The sequence below is a fragment of the Salvia hispanica genome, chromosome 2, assembly GCF_023119035.1.
Source record: "Salvia hispanica cultivar TCC Black 2014 chromosome 2, UniMelb_Shisp_WGS_1.0, whole genome shotgun sequence".
Lineage (NCBI taxonomy): Eukaryota > Viridiplantae > Streptophyta > Magnoliopsida > Lamiales > Lamiaceae > Salvia > Salvia hispanica.
The window spans coordinates 17,214,580-17,228,108 of record NC_062966.1 but is presented as its reverse complement, the minus strand read 5'-3'; the positions used below and the strand labels follow the sequence as shown (position 1 = coordinate 17,228,108).

General features: G+C 46.0%; 1 non-coding gene across 1 annotated transcript; it reads right to left on the bottom strand.

Annotated features, from left to right (window-relative positions):
• LOC125208685 lies at window positions 1–136 on the bottom strand. The gene has a single exon (XR_007174168.1). It is a non-coding gene; the product is annotated as a small nucleolar RNA Z247 (small nucleolar RNA).
• Window positions 137–13,529: the final 13,393 nt, after the last annotated feature.

The following is a 13,529-nucleotide window of genomic DNA, read 5'->3' as shown; positions in this document are numbered from 1 at the left end:
ATTCGAAACTAAGCAAGAGTGCAGTGACATCTTGCACTGTCCACATATCACCTCTTGAAGTGATTGTTACCATCACAGAATCATACTCGTGGCCCAAACCTGCAAGGATGTATAGGATTTGATCTTGCTCAAGAACTCGGCATCCTACGGCCCCAAGCAGATCACAACATGACTTAACTTTGTTAAGGTAATCCTTCATGGAGAGACCTTCCTTCTTCAAGGTCTGCAACTGCAGCCTAAATTGCATCACTTTCGCCTTCGATTGGCTTGCAAAATTAGTTTCAAGAGCATTCCAAACATCTTTTGCGCTGCTCAGCCCAACCACCAAAATCAAGGCGCTATCTGACAACGACGCTTGTATCCACGCCAAGAGTAGCTGATCCTGACTATGCCAAGCCAGAAAATCTTCATTCACCTCCATTTGGTCTGATCCGTTCACCGCTATGAATTCCGGTGGGATCGGTAGGCTTCCTGTCAAGTGAGACTCCAAACGATATCCTCGCACAATGGCGAGGATCTGCTGTTTCCAAATGAGAAAATTATCATCATTCAGTTTGACTGAAATGGGGTGGTTGTGTGAGAGCACTGGTGTAGAGATACGTGGGAGAGAGTTTTGTGCGGAAGCATGTGGGGTTGTGGTTGAGTTTGAATCTGATTCTGCCATTGTAGGAGAAAAAAAAAATGAGGGTGAAAAGGTATAGAGTCAGGGCCTAGGCACCTGCTCTGGTACCATGAACAAAAATAGCAACAAAGCAAAGTAGGCAAAAGAACTTCATTGTGCAAGTTTTGAATTGCATTTCTAATTTGATTTCTCGAATCATCAACAAGTTACAAAATAAGCTATATATATAGTCATCTACTGCAAATGACAGAACGTGCAATCTGAAACTAACTAGATCATGGTCCATCATCCTTTCTTCTAACCACCTTTCACACACGTTGTTAGTGGCCCAACAGAGCAGCTTTCCAATTCATGAGCTGAGGTGGAACTGCTTTGGATTCCTTATCTTCATGATCAATACCCACACGTGTTGCATTACATCCATATTTTTCGCTCGAGCTTGTTTCTTCATTCATCAAGTCGTGGGTAGTTTCAACACTAAGGCACGCAAATATTGTTCGAGCCCCCTGTTTCGAACCTCCGTCTGCCCGTCTGATTGAGGGTGATAAGCAGTAGAGAAATGGAGCTTAGTACCACTCAAACGTAACATCTCCTCCCATACATCATTCAAGAAAACCGGGTCCCTATCCGAGACCAACGTCTTGGGAAAGCCATGATGCTTCACCACAGTATCGATGAATAGGTTCGCAATCTTCAAAGCGTTGTAGCGAACCGGTAACAAGGCGAAGTGAGCATACTTCGAAAGACGGTCAACCACCACCATGATGCCAGTGTGACCCTGGGAGGCCGGAAGTCCAGTAACGAAGTCCATTGAAACGTCTTCCCATACCTGTGACGGAATAGGTAATGGCTGCAGTAAACCCGCCGGTCTTTGAGTTAAGTATTTGGTTGTCTGACACTCAAAACACGCTTCGACAAATTCCTTTACATCCTTTCTCATACCCTTCCAATAAAAGGACGATGCCAACCTCTTGAATGTTCTATCCACACCCGGCTGGCCTGCAGCTGGTGATGCGTGATGTTCATGTAAAAGCGCTGCCTTAGCCTCGGAATCTCGACTCACCGTTTTTGGAGAACTCCAATGTACCCTCCACATAGTCACTCGTCACTCTCCGCAACTCCTTGAGCCATGCTCTCCCCAAAATCACCTCAGGACCATGCACAGGCAAAATATGCAAATCAATCAAAAATACATGGTTCTGAATTACAACGCGAGTTTGAATACTAGCATGAGAGCATAAAAGTGACTCACCGTTACCGACGTAAACGCGGAATGGCCGGATTTGTCGCAGAGGAAGCTCCATTTTTTCTGCTACCTTGGGATGTAAGAAATTATGAGAACTCCCCGTGTCCACCAAAATCCGGACAGTAGATGCTCCGATCAGCCCCCTCAGCTCAATCGCCTCACGCTTTCTGCCGTCCAGCGCATAAATATGTGACAGGTCCGCAGAAATAATCGGTTCACCCTGCAGCTCCTCCGTAGTATCCTCCAGCTCCTCCTCCGAATCTGCGTCAGCCCCCATATAAACCAAGAAGCGGCCCTTACAAGAATGTCCTGCAACCCACTTCTCCGGGCAGTACCAACAAAGATTGAGCCTAGATCGCTCAGCTCGCTCTGCTGCAGATATCCGCACCACTGGTAGTTTTGAGTACTCCGACCCTTTGGAGTTATTCGGTCGCCCTTGTTGGATCGGTGGAGCTGGTAGGGCCAGCGGCTGCTGCGAATTTCCAGATTGCCTCTGCTCGCGGTTCTGCCAGTGCTTGCGCTGAAACCCCGCTGCTGCGGTAGGTCTTTCCACACAGCTGTCGTACTCGATGGCCAACGCCATAGCCGCTGCAACAGAGGGCGGATTCTGATGCTTAACCTGATTTTTTACAGGTTGTTGTAGTCCCTCCACGTAAATAGGTAGCAGTATGTATTCCGGCACTCCACGAACCCGGTTGAGCATTGTCTCAAAACTCGTATGATATTCTGCAAGAGTACCCGTCTGACAGAGTTTTGCAATCAACCCAATGAAATTCTGAAAATACTGCGGGTCAAAACGCCGACGCACGTCCTCAATGAAATCCGACCAACGCGCCCGCGGATTATTCTCGCGGTAATTGAATACCCATTCCGACGCGGGGGGGTCGAATAGCATTACCACATAGTGAAGCCTGTGCTCTTCCGGCATCAACAGGTGCTCAAAGTAATATTGGACCCTCGAAATCCAATTGGCCACCTCCGATCCATCAAACCGCGGTTGCTGCATTTTAACTGTCGCGGATGTTCAAATTGTTGCCCATATTGTTGTCGTGTAGCCGGATTATCCCAACTGGTCGGTTGGCGAGTGACCGGGCCATCAAACCTCGGTTCCGGGGGGTCCCACGTCGACGCCCGCCCCGTCTATTGTCCCGTCCAGGTTACCCTGCCCAAACTATGGCTAGGGTTTGGTGGTTGAGCCCGACAAGGGTCTGAGTATGTGTTGCCCCATGTTTGCAAGGGCTGCTGCAACGATCCCTTACTCCCACTGGCCCATGAGTCTTCCATCAGAGGTCGAGAAGGACCGGGAAGAGAAACGCCGGTCGCCTGAGTGTAGACCGGTAACTGCTGCAGTACACCCGACGGCAGAACCGGATCCGGTCGTAGGGGTGGTACCGTTGTCGGCACGCCACGATCAGTCGCATCCAGACGCGCCTCCATACGTGCTAGCGACGCCAACACATGCTCCATCGCCAACGCTCCGGCGTCCAAGGGTTTGGTGACCGTCGGCAGTGGCTCTACACCACGAATAAAAGGCGGTTCAGAACGGTGCAGTCCCGATTGAGTCATGGTAAGTGAGTTCAAGAGAAAGCACCACTTGTTAAGGATAAGGATCCCCAACAATCGAAATCGCGTCGAACGTCGCGGGAGCTTTGCCCGTCGATCACTCCGGCGTCGAAATCTAGGGTTTGTGCGTTGAGCACAAGAGAAAGTAAAGCTGCGTGTAAAAATATTTTATTTCTTGAGAGTGAGGAAATAAAATACACACGTATTTATATCTAAGGACCCTAGGGTTGATTCGACCTACGATCCGGGAAAGAATCAACTAAGAAAACCCGGAAAGGAGCTTAACGTTCACTCAACGAATAATTAATTAAAAATACTCTAATTAAGGCAATTAAAATAAAATAAAAGACTCAAATAAATAAAGCTGCCTCCCTAACGAGGCACAAAATCTGCATAGCGCGACGGCCGCTTTGATTGCCGCTGCGAAGTCCTCTCGCGCCTCGGCGGCACTGCCGGCGTCTGGTCCTCCGGCACGTTTGTATCCACGTCCATCTCTTCTCCCTGCTGCTGATCCGTCTCCTTAAGCCTCGCTGAGGGGTGACCCGTAACAATGTTGAATTGTCAACAATAGAATTAGTGGTAGTTAATAACACAAGTTAATTAGTTTTAATTGTTACTTAATCAGCTTGGAATCACCAAATTATAATATATGAGGAGCTAATTAAAGTGATAAATACATTTCCCAATATTAATGGAATAGCTCAAGCTAATTCGATACATAAATATGTTCTTGTTAAATAGGTTTGGCCCATTGGGCTTATGGGCCCCAAATCTCAAAAAAAAAAAAAAAAACAAGTCAACTGAGTAGAATGATTGTTTGTTGCAAACTCAATATCTCCCGCATCAGTTGTATAAGCAAATACTAATATTATAGGATTTATAAACTAAATGTTTTTTTTTTACTAATAGACTACATTTTTGGATGAATTTTCACATTGGATTGCGATAGTGGATTTGGTTAGAATAGGCCCATTTTGAAGCCCAGCCCAAGTGGAGCTAGCTAGACAGGCTCACTGGCCTATCAATAGATGGAAAATGGAATCAGAGATGTTGATTTACACTATATAATGACTTTAAAATATCAACGATTTGGAAAATTAACAAGACAACTTGCAATATTCTAGCCACTTAAACTTATAAGTTTATCCAAATCAGCCCTCTATTTTGAACCTATGACTAAATTTCTTAGTTGATTATTCAACTTTTATTGCTGAACGGCTGCTAACTCTTTGATATAAGGCCAATTTAAGTTAGGTACAAACTAATGAACAGTGGCATTCTCCAAAAATATATGATAAAACATTTGTCAATCAAGACTAACATTGACCTTTTATCAGTAACCGATTCGAGCATACACAATAGATGTTCGATTCAGTGTCGCCAAGAATTGGTCAAATATAGAATTAGTCGTTAGAATCTTCAGTCGTCACGGTTGACAAGTCCTTATTTTTGAGTTATTCTTTCCTACACTCTTCTCTTAGGATTAATATTACGCGTAGATAAGGAATTTTGTTGCTAAACACTTTCTATATATAATTAGAATCTCTACTGCAAATAATTTTCAAGATATTTTTTTAGACTTAGCTTTCTTCAGATATATTTGATCTCTCTCCATACTAATGCTTTTGCAATGAAGAATCCACACTTTCTTTGGTTTCATATGCTTATATTTATGTGTTTTTGCTTTAGCCAATTGACCGGTTTCAATTCAACCGCAGCAAAAGCTGATGTAGGAGTGATTCTTGATCTTGATACTACCTTTGGAAAGATGTGTAGGACTTGCATCTCGATGGCTGTCGAAGAATTCTACGCCAACCGCGATCACACCACCATGATCGTGCCTCATTTCCGGGATTCGAAGAGTGATGTAATCGCTGCAGCTTACGCAGGTACATGATTCATAAAATAATCCAACTTGATCATATATATTTGGTTTGCATAATCAAACTTATGCAATGGTGGAATGATTTTGCAGTTTCAACGTAGAAATCGGGCAAAAAGTGGCGGTGTCAGATTGTTTTGAAATTCGCACGGTACATGCGAAACGCAATTTGGGATCGAACTCATCGCGACCCAGTCGCGATGATGGACGATGGATTTTGGCCATCTGACATCGTTTAGGGGGCGAAAACTGCAATTTACTGTTTTTTCGGTCTTATTTTTAATTTTTAATTTTCTGTTTTATTTCCTTATGAACTTCTAGGGTTTTTTAGACGCTTATAAATAGCGTTGCTTTTGTTTTGGGCCGCAGTTGAATTTTGATAATAATATTTCGTTTTTCATTGAAACTAGGGTTTCTCTGAATTTCTTCTCCGTTCAGTCAATTTCTCTATACGTTTTGCATCAATTGGTATCACGATCCAGGTTGTTATCAATGGCTGAACGTAGACGTGGCGGTGGACGTGGCGGTGCTCGTGGTGGCGGTCGTGGTGGAGGACGTGGGGAGATTCCTCAACACGAAGGGGCTGCACGGGAACGCGATCTGCGTGACGTTGAGAACGACGAACTGAGACAACAGGTGCGAGATCTCCAGCGACGTCTGGCGCAACTGGAGACCACCACCACCGAGACAAACTCGGATTCAGACCTTTCCCATCCTGACGATGATGACGGCGAGAACCCTTTTGGCTGTGCAGGGGAGCGCGGCGGGAACGGGTACTATGGGGTTGACCCATCGCGTGATATCGGCATGAGGATTGAGATTCCAGAGTTTGAGGGTAAGGCTCTTCCTGATGAGTTCATTGATTGGTTAAATACTGTAGAGCGTGTTTTCGATATCAAGAACATCAGTGATAGCAATAAGGTGAAATTGGTTGCCATTAAATTGAAGAAAAATGCTTCGATCTGGTGGGAACATGTTAAGAAACAACGAGCAAGGGAAAGGAAGTCCAAAATTCAGTCTTGGGAAAAGATGAAGAAGTTACTTCGGGGGAAATTTCTTCCTGCGCACTTTCGACAGGATGCATTTATTGAATACCATGTCTGTAAGCAGGGTGCTATGTCTGTGGAGGAGTTTACCAATGAATTTGATCGTCTACGGATGCGTTGTGATGTTGAGGAAGAGGAGGAACAGACGATCGCTCGCTACTTTGAGGCGCTTCGTACTGACATCGCTGAGGTAGTCCAATTGCAACAATATTTCAGTTATGAGGATGTATGCAGGCTTGCTCTTAAGGTTGAGAAGCAGTTGAAAGGAAAGAAAGTCTCGAGTCGTTGGTCGTCGGGCAGGGAGTCGGCGAATTTTCGTGGAGGTTCGGGATCTTCACAACCAGCTGCACCGGTGGCAGCAAAACAACAGGTCACAACGAAACCTGGGCAGTCTGTTGAGCCTGGGCCGAGGGCGCGGCAGCCCGTACGGTGTTTTAAATGTCAGGGTTTCGGGCATATGCAGGCTGATTGCCCAAATAGGCAGATGGTCACATTTGTTGGGGAGGATGATGCTGCCTATTTTTGATGAATCTGAGAATGATGGCGCTGGGTCGGACACGGATTCCGAGTTAGTTTATGCAGATCGTGGGCCTGCATTGGTCGTTCGACGTGTTCTGAATATATCGCCTGCAGAGGATGAACAGTGGTTGAGGCACAACATATTCCATACAAAGTGCACCACCAAAGGGAAGGTATGCAATTTGATTATTGATGGGGGTAGCTGCGAAAACGTGGTGTCTGCAACCATGGTGGAGAAATTGGGTTTGAAGACAGTGGACCATCCCCAGCCTTACACGTTGTCATGGCTTGTTAAAGGGCGCGAGTTAAAGGTCCATAAACGTTGCCTCGTTCAATTTTCCATTGGGAAACGGTATCAAGATGAAGTATGGTGTGATGTTATTCCTATGGATGCCTGTCATATGTTGTTGGGTCGCCCGTGGCAGTTTGATCGGAAAGTCAAGCATGATGGCTTCAAGAATACGTATACCTTTAAGAAGGATGGCGCCAGCATTACTTTGTGTCCCAGTCCAGACGAGAGGTGTGAACCTGCCGCGAATAAGGATGATAAGATTGCTGGGAGCAGTAACTTGTTGACGAGATCTACTTTTGTAGCTGCAGCGACTGAAGCCAAAAACTTCCTTGTGCTTGTGGTGGTCGAAGGGAACATTGAGGACATGGCTATCCCAGCAGAGGTGCAACCGCTTCTGGAATTGTATCGAAGATGTCTTACCAGCGGCTATTCCAGCAGGTGTGCCTCCTATGAGGGATATTCAGCATTGCATTGATCTCCTGCCTGGTTCGTCTATTCCGAATAAGGCGGCGTATCGTTTGAGGCCTAAAGAACACGAGGAGTTGCAGAAACAGGTCTTGGAGTTGCTCGAGAAGGGGGTCATCCGTGAGAGTATGAGTCCGTGTGCTGTTCCGGCTCTAATGGTGCCCAAGGCCGATGGTTCGATGAGAATGTGTATGGACAGCCGAGCGATCAACAAGATCACAATCAAGTACAGGTTCCCGATCCCCAGGTTCGACGATCTATTGGACCAACTGCACGGTTCAGTAGTGTTTTCGAAGATAGATTTGCGAAGTGGTTATCATCAGATTCGCATAAGGCCAGGTGATGAGTGGAAGACGGCCTTCAAGACGAGGGATGGGTTGTACGAATGGATGGTCATGCCGTTTGGATTGTCGAATGCGCCTAGTACATTCATGCGTCTGATGAACCAGATTTTCAGGCCGTTTATTGGGCAGTTTGTTGTCGTTTATTTCGATGACATTCTTGTCTATAGTAGTTCGGTGGAACAACATTTAGATCACTTGAGGAAGGTTTTTGATGTGCTGCGCGTGCAGCAGTTGTACGCCAATGCCAAGAAGTGCCATTTTCTGACGGATGAAGTCACGTTTCTAGGTTATGTGGTTACTAAGGAGGGGATACGCATGGATGAGGGAAAGATTGAGGCTATCACCAGTTGGCCGACGCCGACTAATATTCATGACATTCGGAGTTTCCATGGGTTGGCTTCCTTTTATCGCCGTTTCATTCGGGATTTCAGCAGCATTATTGCGCCGATCACAGAATGTTTGAAGGGTGGGAAGTTCATGTGGAGTAGTGAGGCGGACGCTGCATTCCAGTTTTTGAAGTTAAAGGTAACCCAAGCCCCTGTTTTGACTTTGCCTAATTTTGATGATGTGTTTGAGGTGCATTGTGATGCTTCGAATGTTGGGATTGGTGGAGTATTGAGTCAGAATCAGAAGCCGATTGCCTTTTTCAGTGAGAAATTGTGTGACGCCCGCAAGAGGTATTCTACTTATGACAAAGAGTTTTATGCTATTGTTCGTACTCTTGACCATTGGCAACATTACCTCTTGTCCAAGGAGTTTGTGTTATATTCTGATCATGAGGCACTGAAATACATACAAGGACAACACAAATTGAATTTTCGTCATGCTAAATGGGTGGAGTTCATACAAATGTTCAACTTTGTGATTAAGCATAAGGCTGGCGTGCAGAATCGAGTGGCTGATGCTTTGAGTCGACGACATGCCTTGTTGTCATCTATGCAGGCACGTGTAGTGGGATTTGACACTTTTGGTGATCTATATCGTGATGATCCTGATTTTCGTGATATTTGGATAAGGTGTGCAAAGGGAGTTTTCAGCAGTTCCAGATTCACGACAAGTTCCTTTTCAAGGGAAACCGATTATGCATCCCACTTTGTTCATTGAGGGCCGCGATTGTTGATGAGGCTCATGGAGGGGGCCTTGCAGGTCATTTTGGGAAGGATAAGACTGTATCTTTGCTTTCTAATAGTTTCTACCGGCCGCGGTTGGAGCATGATGTGGCTAAATTGGTGGCGAGGTGTCGGACCTGTCATGTTGCCAAGACCCGTCACAGTAATGCGGGTTTATACACTCCTCTCCCAGTTCCTACAGCGCCATGGGAGGATATTAGCTTGGATTTCGTGTTGGGACTGCCCCGCACACAGAGGCAGAAAGACTCGATCATGGTTGTGGTGGATCGATTCTCTAAAATGGCGCATTTTGTCCCCTGCAGTAAGACGTTTGATGCAAGTCAGGTGGCTCAGCTGTACTTTCGAGAGATCGTCAAGCTTCATGGTATTCCTAAATCTCTTACCTCTGATCGCGATGTAAAGTTTGTGAGTCATTTTTGGCGAACTTTGTGGCGAAGAATGGGGTCGAAACTTCAGTTTAGTAGTGCATATCACCCGCAGACGGATGGACAGACTGAGGTTGTCAATAGGAGTTTGGGGAATTTGTTGCGCAGTTTGGTTGGTGACGGTCCTCGACAATGGGACTTGGTGTTGGCACAAGCAGAGTTCGCGTGTAACCAGTCGCAGAATCGAACGACTGGTAGGAGTCCGTTCTAGATTGTTTATGGGCGCAATCTAATCACTCCATTGGACTTGGTGCCTATTCCCATCACTGACCACTTTAGCATGAGCAAGTGAGACAGCGCATTATCCAGCAGAATGACAAGTATAAACTGCGAGCTGATAGGCGACGGAAGAAGGTGGTTTTTCAGGAGGGTGATTTAGTTTGGATTCATTTGAGAAAGGAGCGTTTTCCAAGAGGGCGTTGGGGAAAGTTATAGCCAAGGGCGGATGGTACTTTCCGTATCCTGAAACGGATAAATGATAATGCATATAAGGTGGATTTGCCAGGTCAGTACAATGTGTCAGCTACCTTCAATGTTGCTGATTTATCTCCATATGAAGGTGGTAGTGAGGATGAAGCAGTTGACATGAATGAAATGGTGGCAGCGGCAGATGAAGCAGACTCGAGGTCGAGTCTTTTTCAAGAGGGGAAGTATGATGCAGTTTCAACGTAGAAATCGGGCAAAAATCGGCGGTGTCAGATTGATTTGAAATTCGCACGGTACATGCGAAACGCAATTTGGGATCGAACTCATCGCGACGGGATTTTGGCCATCTGACATCGTTTAAGGGGCGAAAACTGCAATTTACTGTTTTTCGGGCTTATTTTTAATTTTTAATTTTCTGTTTTATTTCCTTTTGAACTTCTAGGGTTTTTTAGACGGTTATAAATAGCGTTGCTTTTGTTTTGGGCCGCAGTTGAATTTTGATAATAATATTTCGTTTTTCATTGAATCTAGGGTTTCTCTGAATTTCTTCTCCGTTCAGTCAATTTCTCTATACATTTTGCATCAATTGGTATCACGATCCAGGTTGTTGTTAATGGCTGAACGTAGACATGGCGGTGGACGTGGCGGTGCTCTTGGTGGCGGTCGTGGTGGAGGACGTGGGGAGATTCCTCAACACGAAGGGGCTGCACGGGAACGCGATCTGCGTGACGTTGAGAACGACGAACTGAGACAACAGGTGCGAGATCTCCAGCGACGTCTGGCGCAACTGGAGGCCCCCACCACCGAGACAACGGATTCAGACCTTTCCCATCCTGACGATGATGACGGCGAGAACCCTTTTGGCTGTGCAGGGGAGCGCGGCGGGAACGGGTACTATGGGGTTGACCCATCGCGTGATATCGACATGAGGATTGAGATTCCAGAGTTTGAGGGTAAGGCTCTTCCTAATGAGTTCATTGATTGGTTAAATACTGTAGAGCGTGTTTTCGATATCAAGAACATCAGTGATAGCAATAAGGTGAAATTGGTTGCTATTAAATTGAATAAAAATGCTTCGATCTGGTGGGAACATGTTAAGAAACAACGAGCAAGGGAAAGGAAGTCCAAAATTCAGTATTGGGAAAAGATGAAGAAGTTACTTAGGGGGAAATTTCTTCCTGCGCACTATCGACAGGATGCATTTATTGAATACCATGTCTGTGCTTTGTCTGTGGAGGAGTTTACCAATGAACTTGATCGTCTACGGATGCGTTGTGATGTTGAGAAAGAGGAGGAACAGACGATCGCTCGCTACTTTGAGGCACTTCGTACTGAGATCGCTGAGGTGGTCCAATTGCAACAATATTTCAGTTATGAGGATGTATGCAGGCTTGCTCTTAAGGTTGAGAAGCAGTTGAAAGGAAAGAAAGTGTCGAGTCGTTGGTCGTCGGGCAGGGAGTCGACGAATTTTCGTGGCGGTTCAGGGTCGTCACAACCAACTGCACCGGTGGCAGCGAAACAGCAGGTCACGACGAAACCTGGGCAGTCTGATGAGCCTGGTCCGAGGGCGCGGCAGCCTGTACGGTGTTTTAAGTGTCAAGGTTTTGAGCATATGCAGGCTGATTGCCCCAATAGGCAGATGGCCACATTCGTTGGGGAAGATGATGCGCCTGTTTTTGATGAATCTGAGAATGAGGGCTCTGGGTCGGACATGGATACCGAGTTGATTTATGCAGATCGTGGGCCTGCATTGGTCGTTCGACGTGTTCTAAATATATCGCCTGCAGAGGATGAACAGTGGTTGAGGCACAACATATTCCATACAAAGTGCACCACCAAAGGGAAGGTATGCAATTTGATTATTGATGGGGGTAGCTGCGAAAACGTGGTGTCTGCAACCATGGTGGAGAAATTGGGCTTGAAGACAGTGGACCATCCCCAGCCTTACACGTTGTCATGGCTTGTTAAAGGGCGCGAGTTAAAGGTCCATAAACGTTGCCTCGTTCAATTTTCCATTGGGAAACGGTAACAAGATGAAGTATGGTGTGATGTTATTCCTATGGATGCCTGTCATATGTTGTTGGGTCGCCCGTGGCAGTTTGATCGGAAAGTCAAGCATGATGGCTTCAAGAATACGTATACCTTTAAGAAGGATGGAGCCACCATTACTTTGTGTCCCAGTCCAGACGAGAGGTGTGAACCTGCTGCGAATAAGGATGATAAGATTGCTGGGAGCAGTAACTTGTTGACGAGATCTACTTTTGTAGCTGCAGCGACTGAAGCCAAAAACGTCCTTGTGCTTGTGGTGGTCGAAGGGAACATTGAGGACATGGCTATCCCAGCAGAAATGCAACCGCTTCTGGAATTGTTTCGGGATGTCTTACCAGCGGCTATTCCAGCAGGTGTGCCTTCTATGAGGGATATTCAGCATTGCATTGATCTCCTGCCTGGTTCGTCTATTCCGAATGAGGCGGCATATCGTTTGAGGCCTAAAGAACACGAGGAGTTGCAGAAACAGGTCTTGGAGTTGCTCGAGAAGGGGGTCATCCGTGAGAGTATGAGTCCGTGTGCTGTTCCGGCTCTAATGGTGCCCAAGGCTGATGGTTCCATGAGAATGTGTATGGGCAGCCGAGCGATCAACAAAATCACAATCAAGTACAGGTTCCCGATCCCCAAGTTCGACGATTTATTGGACCAACTGCACAGTTCAGTAGTGTTTTCAAAGATAGATTTGCGAAGTGGTTATCATCAGATTCGCATAAGGCCAGGTGATGAGTGGAAGACGGCCTTCAAGACGAGGGATGGGTTGTACGAATGGATGGTCATGCCATTTGGATTGTCGAATGCGCCTAGTACATTCATGCGTCTGATGAACCAGATTTTCAGGCCGTTTATTGGGCAGTTTGTTGTCGTTTATTTCGATGACATTCTTGTCTATAGTAGTTCGGTGGAGCAACATTTGGATCACTTGAGGAAGGTTTTTGATGTGCTGCGCGTGCAGCAGTTGTACGCCAATGCCAAGAAGTGCCATTTTCTGACGGAGGAAGTAACGTTTCTGGGTTATGTGGTTACTAAGGAGGGCATACGCATGGATGAGGGAAAGATTGAGGCTATCACCAGTTGGCCGACGCCGACTAATATTCATGACATTCGGAGTTTCCATGGGTTGGCTTCCTTTTATCGCCGTTTCATTCGGGATTTCAGCAGCATTATTGCGCCAATCACAGAATGTTTGAAGAGTGGGAAGTTCATGAGGAGTAGTGAGGCAAACGCTGCATTCCAGTTTTTGAAGTTAAAGGTAACCCAAGCCCCTGTTTTGACTTTGCCTAATTTTGATGATGTGTTTGAGGTGCATTGTGATGCTTCGAATGTTGGGATTGGTGGAGTATTGAGTCAGAATCAAAAGCCGATTGCCTTTTTCAGTGAAAAATTGTGTGACGCCCGCAAGAGGTATTCTACTTATGATAAAGAGTTTTATGCTATTGTTCGTACTCTTGACCATTGGTAACATTACCTCTTGTCCAAGGAGTTTGTGTTATATTCTGATCATGAGGCACTGAAATACATAC